This window comes from Vicugna pacos, chromosome 27 (assembly GCF_048564905.1).
Source record: "Vicugna pacos chromosome 27, VicPac4, whole genome shotgun sequence".
NCBI lineage: Eukaryota > Metazoa > Chordata > Mammalia > Artiodactyla > Camelidae > Vicugna > Vicugna pacos.
Genome location: NC_133013.1, coordinates 21,519,175 through 21,533,904, shown reverse-complemented (window position 1 = coordinate 21,533,904; position 14,730 = coordinate 21,519,175). Strand labels below are relative to the sequence as shown.

The window sequence follows — 14,730 nt, the reverse complement described above, 5'->3', positions numbered from 1 at the left end:
GAAGACACTTGTTTGAAATCTCACAAGTGTTTGAACACATGCACTCAACATGCTAAGGATTAAGGAAAAACACTTACGAGTTGTCTTTTGTTTGTTTGTTTGTTTAATCAGAGAAGGTTGTTTGCCACCCAGCAGTCTAATACAATGCACAGGTAATTAGGTTAATTTATTTACTTATTTTTTAAGTGGAGGGACTAGGGATTGAACCTATGACCTTGTGCATGCTAGGCAGGCACTCTACCACTGAGCTATACCTCCCCACTCCATGCACAGGTATACAGACGCCAGGAGGCAAGTGTGTGCTACAAGGAAGAGTACAAGTAGCAGTCAGGGGCCCTCTCTGCCCTTCTCTGTAGGTTACTGTGACCTGCTACTGGGAGGGAGAGGAGGGCAGGTTATAAGACAAAGCCCACAGTGCTTTGGGGTGTCCAGTGAGGGTTAGAAGCATGGAGGAGAAAGGAGAAGAGGAAATTCAGAGGCGGAGAGCAAGCCTAGGAACCGGCATCACCCGCTAATGTTTAACTTCTTGAGAGAAATTTTTTTTTTTGATGGTGGGAACATTCCTGTTTTCTGAACCATAGGAAGTGTCTTCCTCCACATTTCAGTTCCCTTTAGTTACCCAAACTCTTCAGTTAAAATGAACCTTTTGAATACAGCCCTGCAAGGCAGCGTTGTGGGGGCCTCTGGGGTAAGTCTCTAAGGGGAGGCTGGGGTTTCCTACCTCACCCTCCAGGAGGCCTCATGGTAGTAACAACACTGCACGGATGTGGATAATCCTGAACTTGCTAGGGCTGGACCAACAGTGAAGAGAGTGATGGTCAGCAGCTGTGCAGACAGAAGCAGGATGGGGTACCGTGCCAAGAGGATGACTTAGGACCAGACTTGGGACTTAGGGCAAACCCTATCCTCCCTAAATATACTGAAGAAGGGAGTCTCCAGAATGGGGAGCAGGGATGGGAAGAGGGATGCTAGAATCTAGCTCTGCTCTTGTTAACTGTGACCATCAGTAAGTTATCACAGGACCTGTGTCACAGGATTACTGTGAGGATTAGATGAGAAAATGCATGGGAAACACTTAGAATATATTTTGTGCTCAATAGTTATTGCTACCGACTTGGAAATAACTTAGTTCTACTTCTGTCCCTACCCTCATTGTAAATAAGGGGAAACTGAATGGAAAAGGTATAAAAGAAAAAGGTGTAAAATTACAGCAGCGTATCGCTGTAGTACTCTAGGATAGCTCCGTATTAGCCCTTATCATATTATTCAAAAATTATTTTTGTATCAGTTTCCACCACTAAGACTGGTATGTGGAGGCAGAGGACTGGCTAAGGCATCTGGTATACCCAACACACAGCACATAGAGTTGTTCAGCGAATGTTTGTGGATCTGAATAGCCCCACAGCTGACCACTTCACACCTGTACTCTTCACACTGCCTCTCTTACTAACATGACCTCTCCCCAACCTCTAACCTCCCTTCAGGCCGTTTGGACTGTCCTGGGAGCCCTAGAGCTCGCGTTTTCATTAAACAAGGACTTCCAAGGGACAACCACCCTTTCCCTTCCTGTCCATTCTTGGGCAAGCCAGAAATTCTCAGTTCACAACAGGAAACCAATAGCTTTGTGCTATCAGAAGACATTTCCTTCACAGCACAAAACGTCTGAGTAATAATTTCAAGCCGGGCTTCACCCATTTCCTGTGAAAGGAGGCATTTTCGCCTATCCCTGACGTGCAGAGCCCTTGCTTCGCAGCCCTGCAGTGATGCAGGGCCTTCTGCGCTGGAAAGATGGGCCTCCCTCTTCTCGCTGCCCCACCACATCCAGCATCCTGTGTAGCAGACCCACTTGGGACGGTTTTTCAACATTTATGCAGAACAGAGTCACTGTGACTAATCGGTGGTGTTGTCTGAATACGTTTCACAGGCGGCTTCGAGCGTAAAACCTCCTGGTGTAAAGAAAGTCACAGCTTTCTCTGAAAGTCAAGACCCCACTTGGCAACCAGGAATTAACAGATGTTGGGGGACCATGGGAACTCCGTGGGACTGCTTCTTAGTGACTCCCTTGTTACTGATTTGGCCTGTAGTGGAAAGTGACTGTGAGATTGTAGAGCAGAATGAACTTTGTTCACCCCACTGTCTCAGGGCAGGGGTTAGAGCCCCGGGGACAGATGACCCTATAAAGTCTAAGACTCCTAAGAGAGAAGGAGGCCTTAGTCCTCCTTAGTGATCACATTAGATCTTTTAATATTAAGTCTGGAAGAGCTAAGAGATATTCCTGCTCAGTTGCCCCCGTTTTACAGAAGGGAACACCAAGGCCTAAAAATGAAATTTAACTTCTCAAAAGCTACAGAGCAGGTCTGTGGCAGAACCAGGTTAGAATGCAGATTTCTTCATTTTCAGGACCATCGTGCCCCCCAAAATGAATATTGTGAATCCCTTTCTTCTAACACTGTCTTACACACTTATGTGGACCCTGGGGCTCACCCACAAAGTAGTAGAACTCTTGTGTGTTTCTGAAAGCATAAGCCAGCAGGAGCTCCCAGCTTCTAGAAAGAATTTAGACTAGCCTCTTTCTTCCCACATCATGTGAAGCAGGAGGCAGAGGAGCAGGGATATGGCCCTGAGCTTCTTTGGAGCAACCCTAGCTGGAGATATGTGATGTGGCCTGGGAAGTGCTAATGAGAAGGGAAGTTATCGGTGAGCTTACCTCGTAGGAGCTGACCCTGTCAGAAGGCAGTTAAAGCACCCCCTCCATCCTGAGGGCAGTGCTGGCACCTCACTGATGGGGCTCGAGCTGGAAAGACAGAGCAGGAGCATCAGGCAGCCCGTTCACCTGTGGCAAGCCCAGCCCTGGAAACGTTCAGCATGGACTGCAAGCATGCAGGACCTGCAGAAATCAGCTGAGTGAGCAGCGCACAAGCCAAGGTGAAAAGTCCATGATAAGTTCCCTGAAGCAAAAAGATGTCCCAGCTCTGGTGGCTCTGGATGGTGTAGGATACACAGGCAGTCATGTAGACTAGACAGAGTTCTTCTTCTTCCCACACTGGTTATAGGTTCTTACCAGTCCCCCCCGGGGACACGCTTGTGTGGATGGTTGGATATACATTTTCTGTAGTTTTCATTTCATAGAGTGGACCTTGCCATTTTCAGCACATGCTTTTGCCCTTTTCCTAAAGTCCAGACATAAACACCCCTCCATGTATAATTATGGATAAAACCTCTGTCAAGTGGGATCCCAAAAGAGAATGAACAGCATACTCAAATTAGGATCATTTGAGGAGGATTTGATAAAGGAAGTGATTCTGAGAGTGGAGGTTAGGGGAGTAATGCAGTGATCTGGGGCTTGGACAGCTCAAAGGGACAAGGGGAGGGGCCAGTCACAGGAATCTGGAGGAAGAGAGTCTTATACAGGAGATCCTTTAAGAGGAGCAATGCCTTTTGGTCTAGAGACATGGTCAACTGCAGGCAAGCTCACAAGGAGAAATCTGGAGTACGACTACCCAGACTTCACTCTTTTCCTTCCCTCTTCCTGGGGTTTCCCATTGGCCAAACCCAACAGCAAGCTAGAGGGCCAGGGAGCGCTGGGATGCCATGCATGCAAGCCAGCCTCCTGGGCACAGAAGAGGGTGGGGAAGGGTGGAGGGGAGGTCAGAAGGGCCAACCGGAGGCGTTGGCACATCACTCGGAGTGGACGGTCTCTAGCTGATTCCGGCTATTAGCCGTGACAGCTACTGTAGCTGTAAGTCTTCTAGGGAGATGTGTGCGCAGAGGACGTGGCCAGGCTTGTTTCTTCTATTTTCATTAAGGCCCTTGGACTCAGATCCCTCTGTGGACCCCCTGACTCTGGCAAGCTACCCAGGCCTGCGTGTGAGCCCCAGAACTCTCCTGGCTCCTCTGGTTTAGGCCAGAGTTAAATAAAGGCTGAGCGGCCTCCTTGGCCCCTTTCCTCAAGGTCCACACCCTCATCTTGGTCCTTGACATCCAATGGTGAGAAGAGGCGAGGCAGGACAAGGAGGAAAGTCTCATTAAGGGGAAGAGAGTGTTTCATTTCTCCCTAGAGTTCGGAGCAGCTGGCCCAAGCCGCCCACTGCTATCCCTTCCTGGGGCGGGGCCCCTCCCAGGTGGGAGGCAGCCCCAGGCCTGTCATACTCCAGATGCACCAGAGTCAAGCTCTCCAGCGCGGAAAGCCCAAGAGAGACCATGTCATCACAGAAAGGTTAAAAAAAAAAAAAAAAGATTGAGCTAATTTCATGAATTATAAACGTATTACATGCTCATGGTAAAAATTTCAAAATTACAAATACAGAAGGTATAAAACAAAAAATAAAATACTTTTTACCACCTCATCCCCTCAGTCCCCAAAGCTCACTCGCCACTCTCATTTCTTAAAGTTAAAAGCTGTTCTAGGTTCTTACATTTCCTTCTGAAACTTTATATAAGATTTAAAACATTTTAAACATAGGTGGAATCCTATTCTGCATGCTCTCTGGCAGATTGTTTTGTTTCATTTTGGGCACCCGACCAACACCTGGGCTGTCGGGCCACTAGAGCTAGTCACTTTCTGAAGCTGGTCTTGGTGAGGTCGGGAGTTCTGCGGCCCCCACTTCCTCAGGGATTCACTGCCGGCCCCTTCTCCCTTGAGCTGACCGTGGGTCGTTAGTCTCTGGAACTGAAAAAAAGCCCCATTAACACAAATGTTTACGAGCCTGCTATCATCAAGCACAATCCGTTTGCTTAACTCCTCAGTCCACAAGCATTTATTGAACGTTTGCTATGGTTCAAAGAGTCTTCTAGACGAGGGGACTATGGAGTTGCATAAAACGTAGTCCCTGCCCTGGGTTTTGTCTGCGGAGGGAAACAGACAAGGGCAGGTGACTCTAGGCCAGTGTGTCAAGTGTGTTGATAGATGTACTTAGTGAGCTATTCGCTCTCGTGGTGACAGTGAATAGGATAACGCGGGAGCCCAGATGCCGGCCACCTTATCTAGCCTGGATTAGGGAGGAAATCAAGGAAGGCTTACTGGTCGAGGTGATTCAGAAAGTAAACAGAAATTGTCTGCAAGAGGGAAGCTGTGGAAGGGGCAGCTCCGATAAAGGGAACAGCAGGAGCACAGGCCTGGAAGCAAGAAGCAAACCTACTGATGTTCGAACAGAATGTGTGAAAATAGCAAAGCTGCTGTCAGAGAGGCAGGCTAGGGCCGCACCACAGTGGACGTTCCAGGTCAGGGCAGAGTTTGCCTTCTAATTAATAGGTCATGGGGGAGACACTTAAGGATTTTATGCAAAAAAAAAAAAAGTCTTGGTCAGTAGATTATTCAAGGCAGGCTAAGTGACAGACCAACCCTAAGCCCCAGTGATGTAACACAGCAAAGGTTTATGTTTTGCTCATGCCACTTGTCCAGGAAAGAACTTTTAGGGGTTCTGCTCCATAGAGTCACGCAGGGATCTAGGTAAAAAGTGCCTCTGCTGTCTTGTAGCAGAACTGGTGGGAACATGGTGGTCACATTGACGGGAAAAACAGCAGGGATTTTCAATGCCTGGAGCTGGAGCTGATACTCCTGTTTTAAGAATCAGAACTAGTCACACAGCACTGCCTCCTCAACCGCTGAGAAATCACGGAGGAGCTAATGGCACAAGGAGGAGGGCCACCAATTCTGCCACCAACAGAATTTGGAATTCCAGAAACGGGGTGATGAGAACACACAGAAGATGGATTTCAAGGTGGTTTAAGCCCAGGAAAAAGATGGCAACGTCCTGAATGAGGGAGGAGGTCGGAGGGATGGAGAGGAAGGGAAGGAATAAGGAAATCTTTAGAAGGTACCACTGACAAAATGTGGCAAGTGATTTAATGTGCAGAGGTAAATGAAGTGAGGGTGAACCCGCAGCTCTTCTCTTTCGCTCCCAGACTTCTGGGGAGCAGGTTGACTTCCTGTGTCTCTTGATCCTTGCTGATTTTCTCCATCTCTCCTGCAGTCTGGCTTTGCCCCCACCCTCCCCTGAGAGGCCTCTTTCTCAGCTCATGGGTTGCCCACCGAGGCAGTCTCTCTAAATTCCTGGGACCTATCAATCATCCTAGCCCTCTCGAAACTCCCTCCTCATATGGCTTCCAGGATACTGTTGCAATTGGAATGCCTTAAAAAAAAATCAAATACAAGCTGCAAAAAAGCTCCCAGAGCATACACTTACACAGCCACTAGCTCGCTACCCAGCTGTCTAGCCCATCCTTCTGCAAGTCTCCAGTTCCATTCCTGTTATGAGGCTGAGGGTCCAGTAGACTCTGCAAGTGTCTCAAAGGGCAGGTGATGTTCTCTGGCTCAGTGAGACCTCTAATACCTGATTGTTGTGGAGGAGACCGGCCATGGATAGGATGTTGGCTTTAGCTTTTCGAAGACTGCCACATTGGAGAGAACCGTTCCTTCCTCTGTCAAGTCTGCTCACAGTCCCGAGCTCCATTCAGTCATGGGTTCCAATGGGTTAAGTCACTCTCAGTTTGGGTCAGCATCACCAGGTGTCAAAATGCCTTTTTGTGGCTTGGGTATGGGTGATGACAGTGTCCCCTGGGGACAAGAACATTCCAGAAAGTGACAAGTTGGTCACAGGGGGCACGATGCTCTCGAGGTCAGATCTGGGACACAGTGGAGGATGTGTCTATTTATTTTGTATTGTTTTTGCCTTGTTTTCAGTTATAACCAACGGCACCGCAGTGAGCATTCTCACACACATATCTTGGTAATCTTTGGTCTGTGTAATTGTAGGGCAAATTCCTAGCTATGGGACATGCATGTATTTCACAAATAAGTGAAATGTGGTAGCTGTTGCTCAAGTGACATTCCAAAACGTTGCATCAATTTATGCACCCGTGGTAAGAGGGCCAGTGTTCTCACACCTGGCTAGCATTTGAATTTTCCTCAGCCTGAAGGGTGAAAAATGGTATCTCATTAAAAAAAAAAAAACAAACCTCCTTTTTAAAAGAATTGTAAATGAGGCTGAACACTTTTTGTATGCTAATTTAGTCATTTGTATCTATTTCTCTGTAAAGTGTCTGTTCACACCCTTTGCCTGCTTTCAGTCAGATTGATGGGCTTTTCAAAAAATTGATTTGCATTCATACTTCACAATAAAAAAAATCTCCATTTCATATTTGCTCCAAATATTTTGCCCAGTTTGTCACATATTTTGGTTTTATTTGTAATTTTTTTGTTACATGAAAGTTAAACATTTCTATGTGATGATATGAACCAGAATATGCCTTATGGTCTATTTTTTTGTTTCAAGCTTGGACCTGTCAATTGTTTATTTTGATGTAAAGAGTAAAGCAGGGATTCAGTTTCATTTTCTCCAAAGACTTAGCTGTCTCTCCATCATTTATTGAATAGTTTCTAATTTCCCCCATTCATTTGAAATACCAATTTTATTATAAATTAAATTCTATGTGTAATTAAGTCTATATATGAGCCCTTTATTCTGTTCTATTCTTTAGTACAATTTATTTTTTACCATCATAGCTTGACAGTGTATGTTAGGGATAGTTCTGTCTATTCTATCAGTCTGTTACTCTCTTTTTCAGAAATTTACCTGGGTTATTCTGTATGAGCATTTTTCCAGATAAATTTCACGTCTCAATAAGTTTCAAAACAATCTTTTTGATATTATATTTGGAAACTCCTGACTACAGCAATAACTCTAAGGAAAAAAATAGAAATTTTCAAATTTTTGACTTACTTGTATTTTAAAAAGGTTTCTTTGTATTGATTCTGCACAATTCCTAGCTTATTACTAGGTATTTAATCTTTTTAGTTGCTATTATACATAGGAGATTTTCTTCCATTATGGTTTATTATTGGTTATTATTTCCATAGAAAAGCTACTAATTGTTATATATCAGTTGTGTAACTAGTCACCTTATGAAATTCTTTTTAAAATTAGTTTTCTTATTAAAATGTGGTTTGCATATTGCAAAATTCACCCTTTTAAAGTGTACAGTTGATTCAGTACACTTTAATATTCATAACGTTGTGTAACCATCACAACTAATTCCATACCATTTTTGTCACTCCAAAATGAAACTCAGTGTGCATCAGCAGTCATTCCCACCCACACCCACCCCTGTCCACGCCCCCCCGCCCCTCGCAACCGCTCATCTACTTTCTGTCTTTGTGTCTGTTCTGGCCAAAATAGACTCACAGAACATGTGACATTTTGTGTCTGGCTCCTTTCACGTAGCATAATGCTTTTGAGGTTCATTCATGTTGTGACATCAGTCAGTATTTCATTCCTTTTTATGGCTGAATAATATTCCATTGTTTGGATAGGCCACTGCTTATCCATTCATCAGTAGAAGGAAATCTGGATTGTTCTCACTTTTTGGCTGTTACGAATGACGCTGCTATGAAGATTTGTGTACAAGGTTTTGTGTGGACATACGTTTTCATTTCTCTTGGGTACATACACAGGAGGGGAACTGCTGGATCTTAAAGTGTCTCTGAGTTTAACTTTTTGAGGAACTGCCAAACTGATTTCCAAAGCACCATTTTACATTCCCACCAGCAGTGTATGAAGGTTCCAATTTCTCCATATTTGTGCCAACACATTTTTTTATTGTCTGTCTCTTTGACTAGAGTGGGTGTGAAATGGCGTTTTTTTGTGGTTTTGATTCTTATTCTGTAATGACTAATAATGTTGAATATCTTATCATGTGCTTAACTGCTCTTTGTAGATCTTCTTTGTAGAAGTGTCTATTCAGATCCTTTGCCTGGTTTTTGATTGGGTTATTTGTCATTTTATTATTGAGTTTAAGAGTCCTTTGTATATTCTAGATACAAGTTCCTTGTCAGATATGTGATTTACAAAATATACATATGTCCCGAGCCAAGCCAATTAGAATCCACCTTGGAACTTTCCTACTGAAACTGGGGAGAGACATTCTTTCTTTCTCTTGCTACTCACTAACTTTAAATATGAATTAAAGGTGAGCTTCTTGTGGTCATCTTTTCCAGTTACAAGGAGAAAGCCACCTGTAGTTGGAGAAAATGAGGCCAGCGTGGAAAGAGTGGAGCTAAGTCACGGCAAATGAGTCAGTTCTGATCTTGTTAAGCTCTGGTCTCCAGCCAGACCTGAAGCAAAGCTACACCTGGACTTTTCAGATATGTGAGTCAATAAAAAAATTCCTTTTATATTTTTCCTTAAGATGGTTTGAATTGAGTTTTATCTCTTCCAATAAAAATTCCTGGGCAGTCTAGGAAATCTGCGCATTTCTGTTCTACTAAGGGTTATTTTCGTTTTAAAAATCAAGAAAGCCCTCCACTAAATGAATAAACCTAATTACCTCCCTCCTTATCTCCCCGCCAAAAAATCAAGAATGCGTATTGGAGTTTGTAAAGTGCCTGGCTGAGGTAGTCTCATGCTTTCTCTCCTTTGATCTGTTAATATCATGTATTATACTAATAGACTTTGTAATACTGAACTAGATATTTATTCCAACGATGGGCCCACCTGGTCACTGAAGATTATTCTTTCAGTGTGCTACTAAAACATATTTGCTGACTTTGAAAAAAAAATTAGGTCAATATTTGTAAGTACAATTTGTGAATGAGGAGGGATCAGAGAACTGACGGCCCTGAGCCACACCCAGGTGGTCGACACATTTTGTTTGGGCTTTCGATATTTCAAAACTGGAGGAGTTAAAAATAAAACCCCAGCTTTTCTTGAAAAACCAGGATGATGCAGTGAACCTGAGTCCCTGTATGGAAAAGACTGGGGATTGGAGTGGTGGCCACCTTTAGACTGGACATGCTGTCCAGTCCCCAGAATCCAGCCCTCACAAATGTGCACTCCGTGTTTTCAGTTAGTCAGCGTCACACACTTTAGTCACCTGCCTGGTCTGTGAGGTCATTTAAATTTGTAACTCCTCTAAGTTTACTTTTTTGTACCGTCCTTTTCAGGTATGCATGGCTCTGGAATGGAATGATGTGTTCTTTGGAAGGATGAACGAATTCACCTGTGAATACACTGGGCCTTGGTGCTTATTATTAGCATCTCTTTTATTTTTTTCCAGAACTTTTCCGCTTCCCAACTTGTCTGAGCCTGCCCGCCTGCCCATCCTCGCTGCAGTCTGAGAATAGCTCACAGTGTCCTCCGCCTTCCTGTGGCCCCTCCACGCGGGAAGGGAGATGTCAGAGAGTTTGTGGGCAGCCTTGCCTGAAGGCATGGACTTGGCTTTGATCTGAAATGTTTACTGAACCGTTCCAGGGCTCACTCCACAAGCAGGAGGGTGTGCATCTGTTTCCTGGCAGTGGGAGACCCATCTTTGACCTTCACATCATTTTCCCAACTCAGCTGTGAGCCTGGAGACTGATCTGGCAGCCAGCAGACCTCTTTCCAGTTCCACTGGCTGCCCAGTTACTGAAGTGGTAAGTCAGGGCTCCTACTGGCAAGGGTTTTTGCACATTTTCCCCAGGCTATGCAATCACTCGCCCAGGGCAACTTCACTCCACATTGGAGGATATTAGTTAGAATTCCCAAGCTCCTCTCCAACCCACCCAGCTTCCTTCCTCTCTTTCCCACCAGCTTGGAAGGCAGAGAAGGTGGGATTTATGCTTCATTGCACCAGCATCTTCCATTTTTCCCTTTGTCATCATTTTTGGAAATTTGTGGTTTCCAAAGTTAAGGAAACCCGAGTTTGTGGGAATTAGTGTAAAGGCCAACAGACGATCATAAATGCTTTTCGTGGTGGAGATGCTCCCTGCGTTGGTCTGGAATCAGTGAAGGAAAGTTGACTTGTAGAGTAATCTACAGCAGTGACTTTTAGTCATCCTATAGCCACCTGAAACTATTTATTTAGATAAATATGTAGCATTTTAGACAAAGGATTTTGTAAAATGTGACTCAGTTGCAAAGATTCATGTCTGCTTGAGAAAGAACCTGTGAGTCTCTGAGGATGGAGTAGGGAAGAAGGAATCTTGGCTACTTCTGAGATTGGATCACATCTTACGCTTCTGCGGCCACTGTAGCCAGAAAGTACAGTTCTGAGACCAAATGTTCAAGGACCAGTGACTGTATAAACATGGGCTGTGACTGAGGGGAATTGTGCTAGACATCTATTGCTTTTGTCTGCTCAGCCCTTTTCTTTGTTATATGGTAACAGAACTTGACTTCACGGCCAAAAAGATGGACACATGATCCAAGCCAGGGAAAACAAAGTCATCTTATGGGATTTTTCAGATGGGGTCTGGAAGAGAGAAGCCTGATTTTCTTAATGTCAGAGTGCTGTGGTCAATGTGAAAAGTGAATCAGAAGGGAATGAAACCAACATCGGGAGGCTCGAGAAGGAAACAGAGTTCAGGGTTCTACTCATTTCTGAAGCCGGCTCCACCCTGCCTTTCCCATGATTTGACTATTGACTTGATAAATTCCACTCTTGACTAAGCTCATTTGAATTGGGTTTGGAGAATCTGCAGAGTCCTGATGAGGCGGCCTACTCCTCGGGGACGGTTGTGAGAGGTTGCATGTAATCACAAATTTCACATTGGCTCCACACCTCTGATTCCTAAAGGATTTAAGTCATTGCTTTGTCATGGAAGATTTTAGAGCAGATTCTCTGAGTTAGAATTTCAATGTGACTCCTATTGCTTTAGTGAGCATGGTTTTTTATTTTTGATATTTGAATTAAAAAAATGGTTATTAAGGTGAATGCTTGAGAGAACAAGGGAGCAGATAAAGAAGGGGTTTGTTCAGAGTTCCCCTGAACACAAGGATCCCAACATATAGTAAGTATTGGTGATGTCAGGGTGCTGGATCTGGGAAGACCCGGGAAGGAGCTAGTCTGCTTCGTTTAAAAACCATTGCAAAACTGCAGACCATCCATGAAGACCCAAGCCAGCCCTGCTCCTCATCACTGGCTGAGGAATCCCTCAAGGTCACCTAGGCCTGATGACCTTGCCCTTCGTCCTTGCCATGTGTATCTTTACTTGCTATTCCCCTAAATCTTGAGCCGAGTGGACAGGAGCAGCTCATTTCAACAGCATTAAGAGTCATGTGACTGGGCAGGGAAGTGAGGGTGTGGCACCACTGACAAATACCCTCTTTACTAGAACGGATCTGGGAAGAGATTTCTCCCACTGCCTGAGTCTCCTGACTCAGGAGTAGCAAGTGGCCCTTTAGCTATTGGCAGGGCAGTACTCATGAACTGGCAGGGTAGGCCAACCAATTTGGGAAAGATAGAGTCATGCAGTCCCTCTTTTTTTATTATTTACATTTAACTCTACTTTATCTCATTCTAAAACTATGCAATAAATATAGTAGCAGGTACCATTTTTGAACAGCCAGTATGGTAGGCCCTTTCTGTACACATTACTACTCCTCGTTGTAATCTTGAAGAGTTGTTTTTATTATTCCTGGTTTGCAGTTGAAGAAACCAGCTGAGCCTTAAAGTTGTGAAAACTTACCCAAAGTCTCATTCTAGGAAGTGGCAGAGCAGAGATTTGAACCCAGGTGGTCTGGCTCCTACCCAAGGTCCTCTGTACTTTTCCAGTGGTCCTCTCTTTTGGGGAGCTTTCAAATAACCCCAGTGCTGAGGCCCCACCCTAGACCAATAAAACAGATTCCATGGGAGGTGGGACCAGGCAGTGACAGGTTTTGCAGTCTCTCTAGGTGCTTCCAGTAGGCTCGCTGGGTTAAGAGCCATTGTGTTGTGCCTTGCTACCTTCCTTCAATGCCATTCCCAGTTTCTCAGAGTCATCCTCGTCTTCTCTTTCTCCTTTTTACTGTACTTCCAACCCCTTAGCATATCCTGTTGGCCTTACCTTCAGCATGTGCTGAGAACTGCATGCTGCCTGCAGCCTCCACTGCTACCATCTTGTATGCTTCCCTGGCTGGACCATTCAGTTGCCTCCTTTCTGATCTTCCAGTTTCTATCTTTGCCCTCCTAAGGCCATTGTCAACAGAGCAGTCAGAATGATTCTTGTAATATATGTCAGACCATGTCATTCCTTGCTCAGAACCCTCTGATGACTCCCTTCTCCTCAGAATAAAACCCAAAGTCATTTCCAGAGTCTACAACATCTTTTCTGATCTGGCTCCCCTGCTCTCTGACCTCAAGTCCTACCAATTCTCCTCCTTACTTACTTCCCTGCAGCCAAACTGGCTTCTTAGCTAGTGCTGAAATAAGCTAATAGTCTTCTGCCTCAGGGCCTTTGCACTTGCTCTTTCCTCTGCCTAGCTCAGTCTTCCCCTTCCTTGAAGCTCACTGATTCAGTTCCTTTGTGCCTTTGCTCAAATGTCCCTTTATCCAAGAGGCCTTCCCAGACTACCCATCAAAAATAGCATCCCCTCCCCTTCCTCATGGCACCTGATACTACCTAATGCATTTGTTTTATATTTTTTTGTCTGTCTTTCCTTGCTTGAATGTCAGCTCCATGAGAACAAGGACTTAGTTTTGTTTATTGTCCCATCCCTAGCACCTGAAAGGGGTTATTTGTAGAATGAATGAAAAAAAATAGAATGTAACATTTTCTTTTTTATTAAGCTTTTTTGGGGGGAGGTAATTAAGTTTATTTGTTTGTTTGTTTATTATTTTTAATGGAGGTACTGGGGATTGAACGCAGGACCTTGTGCATGCTAAGCACACATTCTACCACTGAGCTATACCCTCCCCCGCTTAGAATGCAACATTTTCTAATGCAAGAAATAAGAATAGGAAATTAGACTAAGAAAAATAAAATGAAGCTGTGGGTAAAGCCAATGTCCAGAATATGTTCCGTGTATCTTACGTGTTTTGTTCGAGGGTTGAATGCAAACTTGACTTTTGGCCTTATAAGCAACCAAGGTAAAAAGGAAAACAGCATTAAACAGCCATAAGAAACCCAGAAGCCGACTACACAGGTGAAATCCAGACATTCTTAATACTAAGATCTAAGACAAATGACCAGTGTGGTCCTCAGCAGAGGACACAGTGTGAGAAGGTGGGTAATTGCCCTACAATAAATACGAGGAACTTCACAAATTCTCTGAGTGAGAATTTCAGTCTGACTCTTATTGCTTGATTGAGGGAAATACTCTACTTGCTGTTGACAATATTGAAATATTTACATTAAATTTTTAGCTAGCTGCCAGATAGAATTTCAAGGTTCCTGAGATAGCCAGGCCTCTATCCAATTAATCTGAGCATCAGGACAGTGCCCCACATTACTGCCAGAGGGTTTTGGATCCTCCCCAGTGTGAAAAACTGCCCTGGTTTTCCTGAACAGAAGGTGTTAGGAACTGAGATGCGGGACTTTCGGTGCTAAAACCAGGATGTGCAGGCAAACTGGGACAAGTTGGTCACCCTGCGTATTTGTCTGCAGTGTGTTGTCTGTGTTGTTCTCTTGTGAGAAATTCACAGAATCAAAGGATGGGTCACTTTGATCTCTGCGATGGGAGGTTTGTGATGTAGGTATGTAGAGTTCTTATTTTTTTCGTTTTTGTTTTTTCTTTTCCTAACCTAGAAATAAATAGAAAGAACAGAATTTGAAGTGTGGGATAACATTCCAGAGCCCAAGATCAAGTGCTTAAGGAAGTGGGTAAGCAGAAGGGATTCTCAGGCAGGCTGAGATGCAAAGGCCTAGAGGGCTGCTCCAGTTAAGAAAGACATGCAGCGTGTGAGGCCTGGAGAGCAGGGGGAGAAACAAGGCTTTCGGAAAGCCAAGGAGGAGAAAACACAGGCCCCAGAACAAAGGGGCCACCACTTGATTGTGTG

At 44.4% G+C, this 14,730-nt stretch overlaps 1 protein-coding gene across 1 annotated transcript in view; it reads left to right on the top strand.

The window, feature by feature from the left end:
* The window catches only part of TLNRD1 (talin rod domain containing 1), a 39,747-nt gene extending 29,055 nt beyond the window's left edge, over positions 1-10,692 (top strand). Inside the window, exons 4-5 of the transcript XR_012064816.1 lie at positions 8,996-9,146; positions 10,054-10,692. The gene's annotated coding sequence lies outside the window, so the exon portion shown is untranslated. The remainder of the gene's footprint in view (positions 1-8,995; positions 9,147-10,053) is intronic.
* The last annotated feature ends 4,038 nt before the right edge of the window (positions 10,693-14,730 follow it).